A 9633-nucleotide genomic window follows, 5' to 3' on the forward strand; every position below is an offset into this window, starting at 1 on the left:
TAAGAGAAGCAGCCTGCCCTTGTAGGTGGCCTGGGTGGATAATCACATGAGGAGCACATATACAATACAATCCCTGTATCTGCAGGGAATCTGTTCCAAGAAACACACACACACACACACAAGCACTCTATGAATACCTGTATCTGCGGTTAACAGTGAACCCTATATCTTGAGTACACTTCGGCTGGAAACATACCATATAATTGTGACCTAGAAAGGCTCACAACACTTCTGGGGTGCATTTTTTTTTTTTTAGAATGTTGATTAGTGAAACCACAGATGTTGAGTCCATGGATAAGCATGTCATATTTATTATATGCTACTTTTCTAAGAACCTGAGAAAACTCAGGGTAATGTAAATAAGCCAATCAATTGGCTCACCCTTGGTCAAAAATAAATTTGAACACCAATTCTAAAATGCTGTGAAGGAAATCTGACATTAATGTATGGCAAGATAGTGATACAAAGGTATGAACCAGCACTTAGAAGTAACAAGCTACAGTCAACCTCCTTTCAACAAGTTACTTTTTCTGAATCGTGATTGCTCAGCAAAGTGGCACCTAAAAAACAATGTTCCTTCTTGTTATAAAAAGCAACTGTTTTCCAGCTTTTGAGGAAGAAATCACTCACTCATCTGCATAATCTGAAGACTAGACTTGGTTGCAAACCCACATAAATAGTTCTAGCTTGCCATACTGCCTAAACTAGGACAACAACAGTAGCATTGATGTTTTTATTTGATGTTTTCATTTTATGAAAGTGACACCTTTTTACTATGATGTTGTAATAATAATAATAATAACAATAATAACATATCTATCTTGTTTGCTGTGTCATAATAAAATAATAATAATAATAACTTTATTTATACACCACCGCCATCTCCCCAAGGGGACTCGGGGCGGCTTACATTCTAGTATGTAAGCCCTCTGGACTTACTTTGCTGAGCATATTTTGTACTTAATGGACTTCTTGGTTCATTTGTATGAATGAAACAAGGTTAAGTTTACAAATGCTTCTTATTTTTACAAGGCTGTGTAAAGAAGTGATTAGGAATGGAGGGGAGGGAAGTAACACGCAAGACCCTCATGAAAAATGTCAGATGTAGCAAAATCATATCATGCCAGCTGCAGGGCTGTAATATTTGGCTCATGCAGCCACAACCTTTCCTAATGTTCAAGCCAAGCTGCCTCAAGAAATCTTTACCCAGGAGGAAGCTCTGTGTTGTAAAAACACTCGCAGAAACAGATGTCTCCTTCACATCTTAAACAATAGTCTTTTCAAAAGAGAGGCAGGGAGAGACAGAGTGTTCCCCAGGCTAAGTTGGGCTGTATTTGTAGTTTTCTTGGAAATAAAATAACCCCAAAAGATTTCTAATCCTTTTCCTCACTTCTAATCCTGTTGAGAAGCAATGTGCTATAGTTGTTCCAGGGTTAGATAGAAACGTGGTACAAGTCTCCACTGAGCAATGAAACACACTTAGGGTGCATCTAGACTAAAATTAATGCAGTTTGACATCACTTTACCTGCCACAGCCCAATGCTATGGAATCATGCAAATTGTAGTTTACTGTCTTCAGCCTTCCCTGCCAAAAAGTGCTGGCACTTTACCAAACTACATATTCCAGGACTCCACAGCATTGAGCTATGGCAGTGAAAGTGGTGTCAAACTGCATTAATTGTGTGCCTTGAACACTGCATTAAGTGTACACCTTGGCCAACCACTATCTCTGTCAGTCTGCCTACGTTGCAGGGCTATGGAGTGAATAAAATAGGAAGAGTGATGTAGAAGCCTGTGTTGAACTGCAACACATGAAGACTCACATGTTAAACTTGTGAACCCCACCATTCCCTGCCAGAATGCTTGGCTTTGCTGTGAATAGTAGGAGTTGCAAATCAATGTTTACGAAGGTCCTCTGGTTCAGAAATGTGTATGCTATAACAATGTTGCAGTGAAGATGGGGTTGTCTTATGTTATTGTTATTTCCTAAAATGTTATTTTCTTAAATTCCTTAAATTCAGAAGCTTATTATGTGTATGTTTCAGAATTCCTTTGTCCTTTGGCTTTTACTCAATGAAACCAGTTTCTCTGAGAATATGACAAAAGGTATATATTCTAAACTGAGATCTGAATCAGCAAATTTGCTAAATGTGTATTGGGGAAGAAAATATATGTTTAAGTTCATACATGTTCAAACCAGCTCTTTCCCTTGAAGGCACCAGCTGCACAATTCAGAACGCCATATTCCCATATAAAATGTGCAGCACAGCGGAGTCAGTGATGCTGAACTCATAGAAGGCTTGGGACCTGTTAGGCAAGCAAGCATGAGTCAGGTGAGAGTTGGAGGCCAAGCCACCAAAGATCACGCTTCACAGACATTCATTCTTGCTGAGGCAGCTGGGCTTGATTTGGTGACACACTCCTGATTGCTTGCTTTTGAAAAAGTGTTTGATCATTTAAAACACGGTTCCACCTCTCAACCGTTTATGCTTAAGGAGTTCCAACTGAATCAAAACTGATGGTGCCACCGTGGTGTGAGCAAACATTGTCATAATTACAGTCGCATACTGAATTGTTATTATTCACTATAGTCCTATGGAAAGGCAAGCTGTTTTGTTACAATTCTTACAAGGCAAGACTGGGACACCACAAAGCAAGACTGTAATGTTTTAACTTGTATTTCCCTGTCACAATCCCATGGATCCTTGCTTTCATTCCTTCCCATTACAGAATTTGCCTGGCAGTGGAAGGACAATGGAGAAAGTGCTAGCCTACTTTCTATTATAAGATAGTTCTATGGTCTGAGAACGGTCATAATTCTTTGCATTTCTTGTGTGATGGCCAGGGCTGACATAGTCATGGTAGGCTTTTCCTCCATCTTGTCCCATCATAGTTGCATTTGATGAGGATGCGGGAGGAAGCTTTTTCATCTGTGGACCTCCTTCCCACAGAAGGCTTGGCTGATCCCTTCTCCGCTCTCTTACATTTAAGCAAGACATTGGCTCTCAACTTACTGTGGTAGTGGCATCTTTTAATGAGTTGTGTTACACTTTTATCATTTTTACTATGTTTTAATGTGTTATTCCACTGTTTTAATTTTAAACTTTGTAACAGAATTGCTTTGTTAATGTTTTAACTCTATATTAAATAGATTTTAGCTATATATTTTTCATTTTGTTATAGGCTGCCTTGGTGCCAGACCAAGAAAGGGAACATATAAATAACATATGGTAAAATAACATTAAGTAACATAACATAAAGTAAAATAAAACAAAACAAGAAAACATAGTGCCAGGTCTATGTAGGAATGGTGATGGGGAAGGCTCAGGATACAATGAAAATAACCCTATTTTAAAAGGAATAATCTGTGCTCAGGTATCTAGATGCTCATCAATACCAGGCAGTTTAGTTGAGTGCAAATATGCCCCAGGTACATTTTCCTACCTACTTTTGCCTTATGCTTTTCTTTTGATGTCTAATTTGCTTTTTCAAATGCTTAACTGAAGTTTTAAGTTACTGCAGTGCTAGAAATTTGGGGGCTGAAGCAAAAAATAAGTTTCAGCTTCCTTCCTGCAAAGGGTTGTATCCAGGCAAGCTTGCTTATAAAATTGATAATGAGACCATTGCAATGTAAGTGTTAATTACAAACATCCATTAGCAACATAAACATATGGCAGCTTCCAAATGAAGCAAAAATTGCATATTCCTAATATTGTGGCACGAATGATCAAACTACAGTCAAGTAGCTTAGATCACAATTCTCATTGCATCTGACAATTCCAGCAGGTTTGGGCAAAATCAGTATTTTGAAGAATCCACTGTTGCTGTGCAGGGGCCTAAAGTTCTCAGAATAAACTATTCAGGCTCCTCAGAGACTTAAAAGATGCAGACTTGACTACTCTGTAGTTTCCTCCCAACCCAAGATGACAGGCAATTATCTATGTTTACTTCAGAGTATTCTAACAAACTTGATCTGGATCAATAAAAGCAAAATTAAATCCATTATAAAGGAAAGCATAGGAAACAGGCAGAGAAAGGAGTTCTGTTGCATCTTTGAGACAAAAACAGCTACTTCAGCACAAGATGTCATGGTAGTGTATTGTGTCTGAAAATATGGGTTCTAATCCTTGGATACTTAGGCTGAAATAAATGGGTCAGTTTTAAAGGTGCCTGCCTTGGGTTGACTCTTTCCCATTAAAAAAAATTCAACACACTGACTTGACTCTATTATTGAAAAATGATGTATGGAAACAAATAATCTGATCCTAGCCTTTCCTTCATATGATTGTTTTCCATTATGTGTGTGCATTGTGTCATTATGAGATTTTTGTAGTAAAAGGCATTTAGAAACAGCTTACCAATGCCTCCTTCTGCAGAGTACCAACAAGTTAGCTAAAGTGTCACTGTTGCCATCTCTTAGAGAGCTGTTAGGGACATTCACTTTGGCTCCTCAGAAGAAGCCCATCTAGTGTGGGACACCCTAACAACAGCAGTGCTTCCATTAATATAGCTCTCGCCTTAGAGAAGCATGCCATCCTACCATTATGGAAATGTAGTGCCATAGCAGACTGTGGATAGGATCATGTTATAGTATATCCCAATTCTATGTATGGTTGTATAAGCTGGACAGTGAAGAAAGGTCATAAGAAGAAAATCAACGAATTTGAAATGTGCTGGAGAAAGGTTCTGAGATACTGTGGATTGCTGAAAGGACAAATAAATGGATGAGAGCAAATCTAGCCCAAACTCACCCTAGAATTAGTGGATATATGAATGAATGTAGAGTGTTTATATCATCCTTCCGCCAAAAAGGCTCCAGGGCAGCTTGCAATTCATATATTTGACAGTTCTCTGCTCTCTGGCTTATAATCTAAATAAGACATGACTCACAAGGAAAAGTGAATGGCAAAGTGAGTCTGGAATTAAGTCTAGCAGACTCTGGTTGTTCTTGTTTTCCCTCAGAGCAATGGCAGCTGGATCCTAGGAGGGAGGGACCCTGACCGACTGCTGCAACCAACGCTCCACGGAGCTGTATCTGGCTGTTCCCTTTCCCTCTGGAGGCAGAGGAATAGCACTTGGAAGGCTAAGCAGGGCCCTCTCACTAACTGCTGGGCCAGGGAAATATGAAGTCAAAATGACCAAAGTGATGCTATCATAAGACATATGATGCTATCATAAGACAACATGGCCCATTAGAAGTTATGGTCATGCTCGGTAACGTGTTATGTGGGGAGGGGATAAAAATATTATTGTAATTCAATGCTAGCAGCATTTACAGAGAAAATAAGGATAAATTAGTACTGAATACAACAAACTGCTCCATGCAGTCATGCCAGCCACATGACCTTGGAGATGTCTATGGACAATGCCGACTCTTTGGCCTAGAAATGGAGATGAGCACCAACCTCCAGAGTCGGACTCGACTGGACTTAACGTCAGGGGAAACCTTTACCTTTACCTTACAACAAATGTGGTATTGAGATAGCACAGATGAAGGGCACATGTTGGGTCGATTAACTTTTTGTGAGGGACTGAAAGTAAAGTTCCTCAACTCTATAGATTTTTTTAGTGCAAAGATTTCAGAGTCTTAGCAGGATACATTCCTGATAATTAGATTTTCCCACCCACCATGTTTGAAACCATTATTATTCTTTTGGCCTGAAGCCTTGAAATCACCTGCAGGGGAAGAGAATGACAGTATTGCAATTATGAATTAAACAGGTCTTCAGCCTTGGCTTGCCAGGGTGATGTATAATTGGGGTTTCTGTCTTACTATGCCAGTGTTTTATGCTTGAAAATATATTTAATTGAATGCACTATTTAATGCTTTTTGGTATGTCATACTGTTCTAACTATTCAGTTTTAATTTATGCTATAAGCCATTTTGAATCTCATTTGGGAAAAAGCGGGTTATAAAATATATGCAAACATTCATATTTGGACTACAACATCCAGAATCTTAGTTCCTATGTAGTAACTGCACTTGAGAGATAATTTTTTTTAAAAGGCAGTATGTTGAGACACAAAAGCCTTAAAGAGCCACACACACTATTTAGTCCAACAAAAGGTTTATTGAAAAAACAAATAAAAGCTCAGAGACACTTAGTTTCAGTGTCTCTGGCCAAAACTCAAATAATTTACCCAAGCTGGGCTCCAAAAAGCAAACAGAAAATAATCCGGGTTAAACAGAAGGGAAAACCGGATTAAAAAGCAGTCACAGTAACCAGCAAACAAGCAGCACTGTACACAAAAAGTTCCAACAAACAGCGCTGCCCCCAAAGAGTTAACTACAAGGAGGAGTTGCCAAAGCCAGCCGTAGTCCAAGAGTCGTCGCCAAAGAAGCCCAAGAGTCGTTGTCAAGTCAGTCCACAATCCAGGGACTGACTTCACACTCACGAGAAGTCAGTCCAAGTCGAGGATCCACAGGTAACACGAACTCTAGACTGCAGAACCCAGACCCAAAACCCAACACGAGAACAGGCAGCGACAAATACACACGATACAATAACGTAACTGACACTTTGCCTTCTGCAAAGGTTCCCCATTTCAGAGCCTACTTTTATCTTACACATCATTATCCGATGATGAGCTGGCCTCCACCCCATCATCATCTCTTAAAGCTGCCCTTGTCTTCATACGTTTCCATCCCTCCAGTTCCTCCATCTCTTGTCAAGACTTAGGCTTACCCATGATTCAGATGTATCTCCCGTTTGCCAATCCTCATGTCCCGAAACCCCACAAACGTGTCACTAGAGGTTGGCTCCGCACATATATCCCTTATCTCTTGTACCTTAGTCCAATCCACTGTGTCCTCCTCATCCTCATCACTCCCAGACCCATAATTCCCAGAGAACCCATAAACGACTCATCATCTGTGGGAGCAGTAAGTATATCCCGAATCTTCTTCCTGTCCCATTCTTCATCTGATTCCTGCTCCCGAGTAACCCTCTTTATGCCTCTATTCCCATCCACCACATCTCCTTCCTCGCTCATTGACTCCCCGTCACTTGAAAACCCTTCGAATGTGTCTTCATCAGTAGGTGCCATAAGTATATCCCGGATCCTTTTCCTTTGCTGTTCTTCATATGACTCCTGCTCGTGAGTAGCCCTTATCCCCCTTCTGGTACTCATACTACTGCTTGCAACATTACTTACAGGCTCTACTACAACACAGTATCTCTAATATTCTATTTAACGGATGTTTTTAAGGCTCTCTGCTAGAGATGTGCAATTCGGCCAAAAGGCATGCCGTTTTGGGGTCCATTGTCAGCTGACCCCTCATTCTGTTTACTGGGAAGTTATTTGAATGGGAGGGGTTTTTCTGCTTTCATTCGGCAAAGATTCGGCCCATTGGCTACAATTAAAAGCTCAATCCTCAGCCATTTTAAGGCCTATCTCCATGAAACCTACTTCAGTTTTAGACCACATTTACAACTGCAGGCCTGCCAAGTTTCAAAATAATTCACCAATCTACTAATTTTTTTAGAATTATTTTAAGTTTTAACCATAACATGTTTTAAAATAAGACAAACCGCAAGAGAGGGTTCTGGGAATTGTAGTTGCCCGGTTGTGTCCATTCTCAGCTAATCAGATCATGGACACCACCAGGCTTTTTACTGGCTGAGAAACAGAGAAAGAAAAAAACTTCAACTCCATCACGCTCTGAGAGGAACTCAAAGACTATCCAATGCCCGCCCAATTTTCCTCAATTTTCTGGTGAGATTTATTTGGGAAATTCAAGGGGAATCCTTTATCTAGAGTCTCTCTTTTTTATCGCCAGGGCTTCGAACCCTTACTTGTTGGGTTTGTGGTCTCATTCCTATTGAGAGTGACCCTCCAAATTCTAGTTTGACATCAAGATCTCTTGCGTGTCACCAACCTCTTCCTTTCCTTTCAAATTCTCCTCAGATCTGCCCATACTGTGACCATTTTGGTCCTACGTAAATATCTTTGAAATAGTAAGTCTTCCTTTTATTATCCAGCCTCAATTTCCCATACCAAATGTCTGGTAGCTTGGTAAAATCTATCCATTCGATATGTAACAGACTCCTTAGGAAAACATTTCTACTTGTCTTTCCTTGCTCTTTCGATGCCATACAATAGATGGAAACGAATATTGCAATCAATGATTGTTAATGCACCTGGCTGTGTTGCTGATGCTTTGTCTCCTTCCTACTAAACGGTTCGGGGCCCACCTACCTTTGTGACCGTGTTTCCCCCTATGAACCCGCACAATCTCTTCGTTCATCGGGGGAGGCCCTTCTCTCGCTCCCGCCTCCCTCGCAGGTTCATTTGGCGGAGACGAGGGAGCCTTCTCAGTTGTGCCCCCCGATGGAACTGGAACTCCCTCCCTAGGGAGATCAGGCAGGCTCCCACCCTTGCATCTTTTAAAAAGCAGTTAAAAACTCAGTCCCCATGTCCTAAATTAAATCAATATAATTCCCACGCACTGTTCCCGCTTTATAATTAACTGGACGTCTATCCCCTGCAAATGATTTAATTTTTTTTTCTTGTTGTTCATCCCACAGTACTTTGTAACTCTATTACTGCACTTTAGCTCAAATGTCCCCTCCATACCACCCCCCTCCATTAACCTGGCGGTTCATTCAATTTTACCTATTGTTCTATAATGTTGATTTTATTGTGGTTTATTTATTGTAATATGTTTTAACTGTTGTACTTGTGTTGTTAGCCGCCCCAAGTCCCTGTTGGGAGATGGTGGCGGGGGAGAAAAATAAAGTTACTTACAGTAGAGTCTCACTTATCCAAGCCTTGCTTATCCAAGCTTCTGGATTATCCAAGCCATTTTTGTAGTCAATGTTTTCAATATATCGTGATATTTTGATGCTAAATTCATAAATACAGTAATTACAACATAACATTACTGTGTATTGAACTACTTTTTCTGTCAAATTTGTTGTATAACATGATGTTTTGGTGCTTAATTTGTAAAATCATAACCTAATTTAATAGGCTTTTCCTTAATCCCTCCTTATTATCCAAGATATTCACTTATCCAAGCTTCTGCCGGCCCATTTAGCTTGGATAAGTGAGACTCTACTACTTTCACTTTGTCATGTCCTGCTTCCCCCCTAGCTATTCCTCCCTTCTTCTCTCCTGCCTTTTTCATAATGACCCCTACTGCCCTTTCCTGGCAAAGTGCAAAGTTCAGTCCTCTTTGCACAAAACCCAAACCAACACATGTAATCTCAAGTTATGTGTATGCATATTTGACATCAACAGGATTCCAGTGATATTTTTAAACCAACTGTCCACTCATAAGCTCTCGAGACAACTTAGAATTAAAATATGAAAAGAGCCAGTATGATGTAGTGGTTGGGGTATTAAATTGGGATTTCGGAAAACAGGTTCAGATTGCCACTGAGCCAGCCTTGGATCAGTCACTCTTCTAAGCCAGACCTACTTTACAGGATTGTTGAGAGGATAATGCATGGAGAAGAGCTACATAGGCCATCTTGAGCAGGGAGATTATATCCTAATTAGGGGTGCAAATGTTTAGATGGGTTAGAAAGATAGAGTAGATAAATTGGATAGTTGACAGACAGGCAAACAGACTGGTAGATAGGGTAGGATGAATACATAGAGTATACACATGTAGGTCAAGGTAGCTAG

This window comes from Anolis carolinensis, chromosome 1 (genome assembly GCF_035594765.1).
Source record: "Anolis carolinensis isolate JA03-04 chromosome 1, rAnoCar3.1.pri, whole genome shotgun sequence".
Lineage (NCBI taxonomy): Eukaryota > Metazoa > Chordata > Lepidosauria > Squamata > Dactyloidae > Anolis > Anolis carolinensis.